This window comes from Natator depressus, chromosome 6 (genome assembly GCF_965152275.1).
Source record: "Natator depressus isolate rNatDep1 chromosome 6, rNatDep2.hap1, whole genome shotgun sequence".
Taxonomy (NCBI): domain Eukaryota; kingdom Metazoa; phylum Chordata; order Testudines; family Cheloniidae; genus Natator; species Natator depressus.
Window position 1 is genome coordinate 5,078,318 of NC_134239.1, and position 13,382 is coordinate 5,091,699.

A 13,382-nucleotide genomic window follows, 5' to 3' on the forward strand; every position below is an offset into this window, starting at 1 on the left:
CTCTGGCTTACAGTCCCAGCTATTTCCCTCTGCCCCCACTTCCTGTCCACCACTACCCCGGATGGCGGAAGGGCCCCAACATTGCACTGCACTGACGGCTCTGGGAAAGTGTGGCCGGCTGGGACCGAGATGGGAGGACAAAACGGAAACATGGTTCTTCCAGTCTCTCCTTTGCAGCCCTCCCACGAGGTTCATGGGAAATTCCCCCCCAGACCCTCCCATTTTGCTCACCTCCAAGAGGTGGTGCAGCTTGTCTGTGGTGGGGGTCTCGGTGATCAGGCCCCCGAGCATGGCATCCAAAGCTCTCTAAATAGGTGTTGTGCAGAGCCTGCAAGAAGAGGGAGCACCCGTCAGTCATTGGATATGGGGCTACATCGGTCAGGGGACCAGGAGGATTCTCTGGGGAGCCCTGGCCAGACCCAAAAGGTACATCCTGGCCTCTGCCATTCACATCACTCCAGGGACACTTAGCAAGAGTTCATGGCCGGATGCTGGCTGGCTCTTCAGTCCTTGCCCTTAGCAGTTCTCTGTTCAGGTCCTGGTACCCAGCAGAGTTTGGAACAGCCAAACTGCAATGGGTGGGAGGTAGGATCCCCGGGAGAGTCCAGGCAGCAGAGCAGGGAGTGAGAAGAAGAGGGAAGGCTGGGATCAGCCACAGAGGGGTAAGTCAATTCCCTCTGGAGGGAAGGGGTCCTCCCTGACAGTTTGTGTTGTTCCCCCCAAACCCCACCCTGCCCGGGCCTGTTCCTAGCTCTGCTCACCCCTCCCCTATTCTCAGCAGCTCCATCAAACCGAGGGAGCAGGGACCAGAGGCCACTCCTGCTCCGGGGACAGAGAAGTAGGATTATGACCTACCCGGAAGTGGGTGGTGTCCTGCCCAGTGCCCATGGTGAAGATGGTGTAGAGTAGAACCCGCAGGAGGCGTGACTCCAGCTCCAGGGCAAGTGGCGGCTTCAGTTTGCTGGCGGGAGAGAGGAGCCAGTGTTATGCTTGGCAGCACCCGAATGGCACTGGCACTGGCACTGCCATGCACATGACCCTGCTCCCCGGCAGTGATCCCCTCCCTATGGCCACTGTAACATTATGGGAGTGAAATCACCCCCCAGCCAGGAAAGAGGGGATGTTCCCACCTTCTCTGCTGGGGGATGCAAACAGCCATGGTTGGGGGTAATCTAGGCCAGAGAGGATCAGCACCAGGGTTAGGGCAGCTGGATGGGAGGGTCCTGGTACCTGTGGCTGCAAACCACAGCCATGGAGCTGGAGGGAATGGAGCTCGGCAAAGGCTTCCTGGGCAGATTTTCAATCAGCTTCTGAGAGACCCCAAGGAGATAAAATCCCATGTGAGATTCAGGGCCTGCAGACTCTCAGGCGCTTCCCAGGGAGAATGCCAAAGTGCTCTGCAGAAACAGCCAGTGTCACCCCAACCAGCTAGGCCCCCCATTCCTCCCATCCAACAAACTTATTCCTACCTTCCCCCTCTCCCACCCAATTCCTCCCTCCCCTCAGCCTCAGCTGTCCCTCTGGCCTTACAATTTCCCGAATGCCAGCTCCGCATCAGTGTCAGAATTTCCCCTTCCCTGCTCCCCTGCGCTCATCCCCAGGAACCCCTCCTCCTCACCTTACCCCTCCAGCCCCACTAACTCTTGTTCCCATGTCTGGCTTCCTCACCCCAGGGGCCAGGCACAGGGTCCCACTCACCGCAATGCTCTCCACAAGGGCCGCTTTGGAGAATTGTGGCTCCAGAGTGTCCCGCCCCTGCTTCTGTGCCGAGAAGCACAGATGTGGGACAGCATGGAGGAAGCGGAGCTCTTTGTCCCTGTCCTCCACCCACTAAGAGTGGGATTGGTGGAGAAAGAGAGAGATGATCAGGTAGGGACCTCCCCACCCCACCTACACCAGCTCCAGGGCTCAGGAACCCCATGGAGATGGAAAGGGAAAGCCGCCCTGCTTCCCCAAACCAGTGTCACCCTGCACAGACGGGGTTGTAACTGGGACAGTGTCTGCGGGGAGCGGACACTTTGGCCTACGTGAGACAAATGCCCCTACTTTGGGGTGCCAGGTAACAGGGGAGAAGTGCCCCTATTGGGGGTGGATTCTCTGGGACAAGACCCCCCAGTGTGGGTGGGAATGGAACAAAGGGCAGGACAGACTTGGGGGCAGCGCAGCTGGAAGATTTTTGTACCTCAGCTCTGCCCTGGAGGTGCTGCTGGATGACCCTGATGGTGTCTTGTTCAGGGGACACATCCTCCTCCTCCTCCTCCTCATCGCCACCTCCTCCAGCTGGGCACTGAGGGTCTCTGCACCAGGGAGAGAAGGAGAAAGGGTCATTTGTGCTGATGCTGTGGGAATGCAGGGTAGAGAAATGGCTCAATGTCCCCCCTCCTCTTCAAGGAACCCCACAGCATCGAGGGCCCCTCCCTGCCCCTCCCAGAGATGGCTGAGCCCCGTCAGCCTCAGGGCCCTGTGGCCATCAACCCCTCCCCCCCAAAATCATCAGGGGAGGCTGGAGCTCCCCCAACTCTGCCCAGCATCCCCTGCCATGGAGTGTGGCTGGGCCACTCCCACTGGTGTCAGTGGGGCTCCCGTGGCTCAGTCCTGGCACCTTGGTGAGCCAATGGGCACAGGGTGGTACTACTGCCCAATGCCCCTATCCTCCCCCATGTCCTCTGGGTCTCCCCTCACCTGCAAAGAGGGAGCCTTGAGCCTCAGGGCTGTCAGACCCCACGGAGGGGCTGCTGGTCCCTCGGGAGTAGGTGGAGCTGCTGGTCCCCATGCCAGAGTCGCCCAGCTCCTGCTCTGGGCTAGCTGGGCGCTCCTCAGTGGCCAGGCTGGTGGATGGCTCTGGCTGGGCACTGGGGCGCAGCTCCTGGCTCCTCTGCTTCCTGTGAAGGAAGCTGCAGAGCCGCCATGCCCAGCTCCCGCCTGCTCCTGGGTCCCTCCCACAGAGCATCACCCTGGGCCACTTCCATTTGGGACCAGAAGGTGCCTCAGGGTATGCTAAGGGAGCTGGTGCCTTCCTCCTCCTCCACAAGGCCAGGGAGCTCCTCCTCCTCGCCTGGCCACTGGCTTCTTCCCTGCCCGCGGGGACAGAGGGGCCGCTCTCCTCCTGGGCAAGCCGGCCGCTGCTCCCTACCAGCTCCAGAGCCACCTGCCCGGCCTTCCTCCTCAGCATCTGCTTCAGCCGCTGCATCCTGGGACTGAGTGGGGAGCAGCCATGAGTCTGGGCTCAAGGCAGTCGCTCATTGACGTGCCTGCCTGCACCCTGCCAACCTCTGATTGCTGAGGCAATTTCTCCTCACCGCACACCCCACCCCAGGGCACGGGGGCTGCCATCCACACTCACTGGCAGCAGCTCACAGCACAGGCTGCTCCCAACGTTCCCCCTCACCCCTGTGGCCCTGTGACACCGGGAGAGTCTCGTCCTTTCAGAGCAGTGGGGCTCTCCGTTAGTTTGGACAAGCAGCTCCCTGCACCTCAGCAGTCCCCGCTCCTTCCCAGGCCAGGGAAAGAGCAGCACCCAGATAGTCTCCAGCGAAAGTTCACAAGGTGCCAGTCCTAGGAGACAGGAGTCGCCCTCAGTTCCCACTGATTTCACTGATTGAAGTTGTGGGTGTTCAGCACCTGGCAGGTTCTGCTCTCCCCAAAGACTCTCAACGTGGGGAACAATCTCCTGCAAGGGAAGGGCTGGGAGCCCTCTTGCTGGGCCATTCCCACCACACTGGGGATGGCTCTGGAGAACTCCACTCCCTTGCTCTAGATGGGAAAGCGCGGGGTGGCAGATACTCACTGATGCTTAGTCTCTTGCCCTCCTCCTCGATCTCCCACACCCAGGTGGGCTGGAAAGGGTGCTGCCCAATGCCCTGCCAGCAGAGCAGGGGGTAGAAGCCTGCAGATCGAAAGTGGCTGTGAAAACAAGATGATGTTTTATTGCCAGGGGATGAATACACCCAGGCTAGCAAGTGGGGGTTCACAACACTGACCAATGGCCAGCCGCACACCTCCCATCTCCTCATACCTCACGCACATTCCTGAAGCGTGACGACCCAAGGGCTGTAGGGGAGTGTCCCCAGCCCCACTGATGGAAACAGAGGCCTGGGCAGGAGAAGCCACTGCCTCAGGGTCGCACTGGGAGTCAGGGATAGAGCCGGGGATGGAGCCCAGGAGTCCTTTGTCCAGGCTCCCGCACTAACCACGAGAGGAACACTCCCTTCCAGCGCTGGGACGTGTCAGTGGGACTTGATTCCCAGTCTCCCTGGCTCTGAGTGTGACCTATGGAGGAGGTGGAATCTTCATCCTTAGAGATTTGTAAGGCCCAGCTTGACAAAAAGAATTAAGGGAGAAATTTATGACAATCTCTTAATGTTATTTTTTCCTCTTCTTTTTAAATTATTTAATTGGAACATGTTCACTGCCAAGTTTTTGAGAGAGTCACACCACTGACGTGATAGCTAAGGCCCTGACAGCAAAGTTAGCTGAAACGCTAACCCAGCTTTGGACAGCAGTAGCTTCCTTGGAAGGTGCAGTTTATTTCAGTTTATTCAAAGAGTTCAGTTCAATGACTAGTTTGTTGAAATTCAAAAAAGGGAGTTCACAAAACAGGCAAACTTGTTTTCCTCCCTCAATCTATGGATAAAAATTATGTGTGAGGGGATGGATCTACTGGTTCATAAATCTAGAAACATGTGGAGACCAGAACGTATCATTTCAGTTCACTAACCACACTTCAAATTTCCTTTGTTTAAGAAATCCGTTTTAAATGCAAAACATTTTGATTCAACTTTTTTCTTATGCTTCCTTTTTTAGCTCCAGCATGACCTTGGTGCGAGACCAAAGAAAGGTCACTTCTTTTCACTCTCCCTCTGTATCATGGGGATGGAGAAAATTCTCTAAGTCCTAGCAGGCAAGAAATTTGATTACATCAAACATGTTAGAGCCCTTGTGCTCGAAAGGACAATGAGTGATGGTTGTTTGGGGCAAGAATCCCGATGGATTTGATACTTGTCCCCCATTCAAAGCCAATAACACATCTCTGTACCTGCAATCATGAGTTAGACATTCTCAGCACCCCTCTGTCTCCCGCAGCCCTCAAGTGTTCCTTGGATTATGGAGGCTTGGTTGCTAAGAGGACTTGAATTTTTTTACTGGCTTCCTGGGTGTCCCGAGCCAATGAGGGTCTCAGTCTGGCCTCTGAGGCCCACACCCCGAAATACTAAAGATCAGGATGGATTGATTTCACTCCAAGTTTTTTGTATTTGTATTTTGAATTATTTTCCTAATGAAAGATTGATTCTCATAAAATTCGTAGAGCTGGCAGATGACAGAACAAGGAGCAATGATCTCACGTTGCAGTGTGGAAGGCTTGGATATTAGGAAAACCTTTTTCACTGGGAGGGTGGGGATGCCTTTGAATCTGCTAGGATAGAGTCCCCCATCTTTTACTTAGAGCCTATATTTTTTCTTACCTTCTTCACAGATGATGATTTCTTTCCACAAAATCAACAGAGTAATGAAAACAATCCCAGAGAATCTCCTCCACACCAACCGTCTCTTGGTCCTCACCGAGAGACCGCAAGATGGAGGCTTGCTGCAGGCAGGCTACAGGGGTCTCCGAGGTTCCCTCTGCCCCGCATCCCTGTCCTGCCGGGCTGTTGTCAAGGGAGCTCTGTGGGGTCACACCCACCTCATCATCTTTGCCCAATAGGCTGAGTTCCTGCCAAAGGCCTTTGTGAAGTCACTGCCACACTCACCTTTCCCTTGCAGGCCTGATGTCTGCCCCTGGCCAGCCCGGCTGGATGTTTGAGCTGCACCCTGGATCTCCCCACTTGCTCATTATTGATTCTGGGGAGCAAGCAGGCCACCCAGTAAAACAGCAGAGTCTATTCCTCACCCCACACTGGGTTTTCCATACAGACATAGATTGTGAAACTATTTGATCTCCTAATCCGCCCTCTATTTCACCGGCTATGAAATTTCACACACTTACCACCATATTAAGCCCAATTGCTTGTAGTTCACGAAAAGGTGCCATGGCACCTTCCAGAATGATAACCAGTTGTGATGTGAGGATACCAGGAAACAGAGAATCCACCTCTTCTTTGGGTAATTTGTTCCAGTCGTTAGTCTCCCTCACTGTCAAAAATGTGTGCCTTACGTCTCATTTGAATTTCTCTGGCTTCAACTGACAGCCGTTGGTTCCTGTTGTGCCTTTCTTGGCAAGATCGAAGTAGCCCTGCCCCGTGAAATCCGATCTCCCCGTCCTGCTTTGTTCCCCCCAGCCAGGAGAACCCAGTAGGTTCCTCCCAGCTGTTTGTCTGCTGGGCTGGGGATATCAGATGCACCAGAGGCATGCAGAAGAGAGTGCACTGCATCAGCCCTGCGTTGGGCTCAGGGGTTTGGCCTTGGCAACTTCTGCTCCAGCCACATCTCTGGGTGCCTGGGCTCAGGGCTTCTGACCCCCGTGGCTGCAGCGAAGCCTGGGGTGCTGAGCTCAGGACTTTCATGCCCCTTCCCACTCCTGCCGGCACACTGGGTGCCTGGGCTCGGGGCTTCTGCCTGGCATCTGCAGCTGGGGCTCAGGGCTTCCCTTGCAGTTCCTTCTGTGGCTCAGGGGTCCATTTTTAAGGATGCCCCCAAATTCGCCCTTGTCTTAATTTGCTTAAGGGGATTAGTAGGTAGGAGCCCCCAGCTGAGGTGCCAGAAGCTGGGACCCACTTGCACATCTTCGAACCTCCTCTAACTTCAGAAAGATTCTTGTCTGCTGCCCTCAGAGCCCAGGTCTGAAGGCAGCACGGAATTGAGCGTGGCAATGCTGTGACCCCCCTACAACAACCTCTGAACTCCCCCACGATCCCATTTTGGTTGGGACCCCCACCAAACAAAATGTCATTGAGATGGACGTGTTCCCAAGGAATGTGTCAACATTTCCCAGCTGAAAACAAATGTTCTCCTGGAAAACTTTCCATTTTTTTCAGAGTGGTGGTCATGTTAGTCTGTATCAGCAAAAACAATGAGGAGTCCTTGTGGCACCTTAGAGACTGACAAGTTTATTTGGGCATAAGCTTTCGTGGACTAGAAACCACTTCATCACATGCATGGAGTGGAAAATACAGTAGCAGGTATAAACACACAGCACAGGAAAGGATGGGCGTTGCCTTACCAAGTGGGAGGTCAGTCTAACGAGACAATTGAATTAAGAGTAGGATACCAAGGAAGGAAAAATCACTTTTGTCGTGGTAATGAGGGTGGCCCATTTCAAACAGTTGATAAGAAGGTGTGAGTAAGAGTAGGGGGAAATTAGTATGGGAGAAGTTAGGACTTTTGGCTGCAGAATTTTATTTCATTTTTTAATGAGATTGTGTCTTTTAGGTTTTGTGGCACACAAGCAGAGAAGTTTGCAAGACATTGCAAACTTCCAGCAAGAACAATAACACACAAGAGCCCCAAAATCAGAGGGAGAGAATGGAAGCTACTGCCTATAACAGAGAGGCACAATTCACTGAGTACCTGCTGACTGACTGCTGCTAAGCCCCCACTGAGCTGTCTAGGATGCAAGTAGGTCCAGGAACTGTGCCCAAAATTTAAAGTCGCAGTATTCAATTTTAACACAACCACAAAAACACCAGAGCCTCCAAATTTTCTGTTTTACGAGGTCTCTCCTTGTTTTGGAACACTGAGTTCGAAACATGCCATGGGGAATTTGAATCAAATTTCAGCTACTAATTAGTATGTGTTTGGAACAATCACTAGTGTGCATTCGGTGTTATGTTGTAGGTTTCTTTAGGAAATTTGGGGAAACGGGAGCACTGGGAAAGCCTATTTCCCCCCCCCACACACACACACTGCACATTTGCTGCCCACTGGTGCTGCCTGAGCAGTAGCATTGTGACATCAGAGATAACCCACCACTCAGCACTCCCTGCCTCCAGCTCCTTGTCACGCTTGGGGAGAATGACTAGCCCCCTGGCTGCCATGGCAACAGCTACCTTTGACAACTGCTTGCCCCCTTCTAACCAGAACATCGTCACAGAAAGGAAGTTTGTAATGAAACAGGACCAGATTTGGATAAGCAGGACAGCCGCCTGCTGGGCTCATTTGGGTTTGTACTGTGGTACTGTACAGTGTTTCTTCTCAAAGGGCCAGTGTTTGTTACTTTCCTTAGTAAGAGCTAGGTGAAAGTGATATGCAAAAATCCAGCTCTTTTTCTTGGATATTGTTTATCTGCTTCTTACAAATTGAGGATTGGAGCTTAGAACTTTCACTGAAACTCAAGTTGCATAAAATGAGTTTTGTTTTAATACAGTTTAATTTAATTACTGTCAATACTGTGTTCAGCACAGCACTGAGTGGTGTAAAGGGACCTTCACAAAGATAAGAATGGCAATAAAATATATACTGAAAACAACAGATGATTAAGAGGTTCATTGTTTAAACAGCACTTATATAATAATTTTTCTTCTATTAAAAAAATAAGGAAATTAACAAACCAAAAACCCTTCATTTAATGTTTCTTAGTTTAGCTTTCAATAATAAATTAAGCCGTCAACTAATTCGGATATACAAAGTCAAGGTTTTAGAAAGGATTAAAAGGTTACAACTTTTAGCATTCTCAGGTTAGCAAATGTCCAAATAAATGTTGCCCTGGCACCCTTAATTCAGACGTCTTGTGCCTTTGCGTGATGATGCAGATTTTAATTACATGATCCCATGTTATTTTTTCCCGTCAGTACCCCTGCCTTATTCAGTGCACAAGATTTTCTGCTCTGGGGCTGTGTATTGCAGGAGTCTGTTGTCTGTAGGATCCCTGCCTCATTTATTGCAGAGTTAATGTTGAGTGGGCAACGCTCATTCTGGTATTTCCTAACTTGAAAGTGCTTGACTTTGAAACCTTTTAAGCCTTTGTGTATTTTGTATTTTTTAAGGCTTACAACACTGATGAGACCAACGTTTATGACAAAAGGTATTTTTTTGTTTGTGACATATCAATTATTTGTCTGTTTAGTGTCAATAGTGTGTAATTTACAAGACAGAAAAACTAAAGATACTCCCTAATATAAAGACCTTATGATCTAAGGAAGACGGACACATACAAAGAAACCAACGTGTGTAAGGACTGGGAATTTATTTTTCTCTCTTTCTTTTGAAGTCATTTATACTTAATTATTATTATTTATTAGTAAAGAAAGGGTGGTGCATTGGGGAACTTGCGTGGTGAGGATGTTCCATGCAGAGGAAGCAATTTGAAAACACACAGGGAATGGAATGGGAGAAAGAAACACCCACGGTATTGGTGCTAGCTGTACTGGTAAAGCAGAAAGCGAGGAAGGTGATGTAGAAAAGCACAAGATTGTTGATTATGGCCTGTCTCTGTAAATAGCCCTGTACTGGGGTGGTTTGGCATTTTAAGGACTGGAGGCCTGAGCTCAGCCAACCCTAGCTGCTAAGAAGGCCCACCTGAACACAGATCAGCTGATTCTCTTACTGATCATCTGGGAGCAGAAGAGGAAGTGGCTGAGAGAGTTGCAGGAGCTGCAGAGAAAGGAAGGAGCAGCAAGGAAGTCTAGAGACAGAGTCTGGCAATAACCTTGGAGGAAAGAACTTGACAGCAGAGACTAAGGCCAGCAGGAAAATTGCCTTATGCTGTTCTTCTCCTTTTGGTTCGTTGTCTCTTGGAAAATAAATAAAACCCAGCTGGAAGGGCCAGTGAGACTGATCTGTTGTGAGTGCAGCTGTGGAGTCTGGAGGAGGGAGAGATGGACTGCAGGGTGCTACAGATAGACTCAGGCCACCAGGGGATGCTTGGGAGGAGGTCATGAGCAGGAGAGGAGTGGGGTTTGGGAGGAGACTGCTCTACAACAGGGCCAAACGGGAACCCTGAATTTGTGCACCCACCAGCTTTCCTGGTGTTTCAAGTTCTAAACTCCAACCTGGTCGGAAGGCGGCTGTTCAGAACTATCCATAAGTCACATTTAATTGGGCTGCAAAGTTAGACATGCACAAGGTCATGCCCCCAGAGTTCAAATACATTCGAAAACCGGCATCATACATTGCATGTAGCGCCCTGGGCCGGCAAACAGCATGGAACATGGCAGGTACCATTGCTGGAGCAGGCTTGCTGCATACCGGGAAACAAGTCATGCTCTCCGCCACACTGTTACAGCCCCTTGGCAATCAATGATGAGAATGATGTTAAACCAATCAGGACCAGTACAGTATAAACACATAATAATGCAAGGCTGGCCATACCTTGACGTTCCCCTGGATTGCTCCAACCTGCCTTGTATGACAGGCGCTGGGTCAGGGAGCCAGGGGATGGGTTCTACATCAGCCACAGAGCCCATATCTCCTCAGTGGCAGAAACCTTTGCAAAACTTTTAAAGATAATGCATCTACCTGTGATTATCCCCTGTCCCCAAGAGAAATATGGTATATTTTAATGAGTCTGCCCACTCTTGTCTTGATGATCAGAGCTAAAAAGTGCTACAGGGATTCTCCCTCAAAAGGATGCTATGCCAAACATTAAAACACACTTGCATCCTATACTTTGAAATCAAGAAAGACAACATGTCTCAGAAGGTAGGAGTGAACATTATTACCATTACAATAGAACTGAAATCTCCTTTTGTTTTTACATCAGGAAATAACTCTTTTCAGGTCTCCTTGCCCAAGACAGAAATTTGCAGAAGTCAATTTGTTGGTTATTTGAATCTGAAATGCAGCCATATTTTTCTTTCAGGATAAAATTATAGTCTTGAAGGGGCACTGCTCTCTGGTGAGGACATCAGAAGATGTGGGAGCAGAAAGGAGATTGTTCTGAGTCTTTCACATGACTTCTCTCTCGTAGTCCATACCTTGGGTGACTTTCTGAGTGGATTATTGATATGTTCTCTGTCATGAGAAACTCAGCCCAAGCACAGATATTGCCCAATGCAGCTATCCACTAAATTGCAGGGGATATTACACCTAAGAAGAAATCCTGGGTCATTGAAACTAATGGGAATTTTGCCATAGACGTCAGTGAGGCCAAGATTAAATAAGTGGGGAGTGATGGTCGAGTATTCTCACTGGGGGGCTCTTCTAAACCTGGAGGTCATTTCCCTGGATACACAGGTCAAAACTCTGAGTTTTCAAGGCACAGCGTAAGGCTCAGCTCTTTCTCTGACTGCTGTGTGGAGGTTTGGTTGTGGTGAGCTGAGTCCAATGAAAATAAATCATTTCTGTGAATTGAATGGCCTTTCAGTGATATGGCCAGCTGAGTTGCTCTACTGAGCATTATGTAGAATGTGTTTACATTCCTCTTTTCGCTGATGTTTTTAACTCCATCTTTCTTTGAATTATATAAAGGGGAATTCGACAGCCTCTTTGGAGAGAACTTTTTGCTTGCAGATAGATAGATAGATCTGAGCACTGTGAACAGGCAGGAGAGCTCTTTTAGCATCAGTCCTGCTCTTCCTTTAAAAGTGGGGGTAGGAAATAGTTACATTATAGGAAATTTCTATTAAGCTCTCTGATCTCTGGTTCAGAGTCTCTCTTGAGAAGGAATTTGGTCTGCAGGGGCATTTGGCTTCACCGGTCTTTTTATGAAACACTGAATAAACACACAGTAATTGCCAGATTGGATCAGACCTGAACTCCATCTAGTGTCTTGTCTCTGATAGTGGCTAGTACCAGATGTTTCAAAAGAAGGTTTAATGACCTTCAATAGTCAGATGTGGAATAATCAGCCCTTCCCCGCATCTCGCCCTGAACTCTAATAGTTAGAGATTCATTTAAGCCCTGAAGCATGATGTTAGTATCCCTTAAGCATCCAGATCCATATACTATGCTATATAAAGCTGTCAGATCCCTCCAGTTTCTTTGTAATTCTGCTTAACAGCACTCCTAGGATCTACAGACATTTCCCAACTTCTCAGCTCACCCATAATACAAGCTCAAACCAGCAAGGTACTGAGCACGCTACCCCCAATCCAAAGAAACATATAAGAACATGCTTAACTTGAAGCAACTTTAAGAATGTAAGAAGCCCCATTGAAATCAATATGTTTAAAATTCTGGGTGCTCCACTACAGGAAAGATGGAGATAGATTGGAGACAGCTCAGAGGACAGCAACAAAAATGATGAAAGGTTTAGAAGTGGTAGGGGATGGGCGAGATGACCTCTTCAGGCCCTAAGTTTCTATGATTGTATGAAAAGATAATGCAACTGCCTAAATGTTCTGCTGGACTGAGACAAGATCCATGCAGGATTAAGCCCTAAATGGCCTATTGTTCTTTGCTTGGACACATTTGATGAGAGAAGTCATGTCCTTCTTCCTTGTTGCCTTCTGTAGAACTGCACATTAACCAATCTGCCTTTGAAGTTGAATAATCATTTTATTTGTAATATTTGTCTGAATGCCGACACACTGACATGCTATTTGGCCAAAACCAAAGAGTGGGTAAAGAAATACATGACACGTGTGTGTATGTACGGCATGTGTATGAATATGTACACACACACACACACACACACACACACACTTTTTCTTTGTCTTTGGCCACAATAAACATACCACACAAACATACCTGCTGATCACACTCGATGTTCTCTACCTCTTACCTTGCCAGGGGTGTTTTGAATGAGACCCACGACATTCTCATAATTTCACAAACTGGAATGTGCGACATGAGCTAAATACAATTAACGATTATATGATTTGGCAATCACTATTGTGACACGGGCTGAGGAAAGAGGTGCAGTGAGGATATTGCCATAGGATGAAACAGCTTTACAGGCAGTTTGATCCCAACTCACTAATCATAATAGAATATTATTATTCTTATCTCTATAAAGACAGGTTAAAAGGTAAATCTATTCAGACAATATTTTTTTCTTATTATAAATATATGTTTCTAAAAATATGTTCACTGTTGTTAATTTTCTCACTAATATTCACCCCTGGCTACACCCTTTTAGTCTGATCATTAGAAGTGTATGAGTGGTAATTTTTCAGCATCCAAAGAACAAGAAGCTGCAGGACTTAGTCAGCATGGCTGTAGTGTCCAGAAGGGATACATTCAGAAGTTCCATTTTTGAACTATTTCCTCAATAAATGCATGTGCATCCTGTGTACTGCCTGGTCGCCAAAGATTTAAAAACAGGAAGGCAAATTTCAGTGCTGGAAACTGTCACCCAATAACCAGAGAGTGTGATGCAAACTCTGTCTTCCTCCTACCCATGTTATTGTTCCCAGGTGTAATGGAGATCCACAGATCCTAAGTCTACACTGATCAGTGAAATTAAAAATTAGACGAATCAGGGTCAAAATGTGTAAATCAGACTAAATGGCAGGGTAATGCACTTTCCTAGAGATAAAGGAATTTTTTTTTCCCTCAGAAGAAGTGAA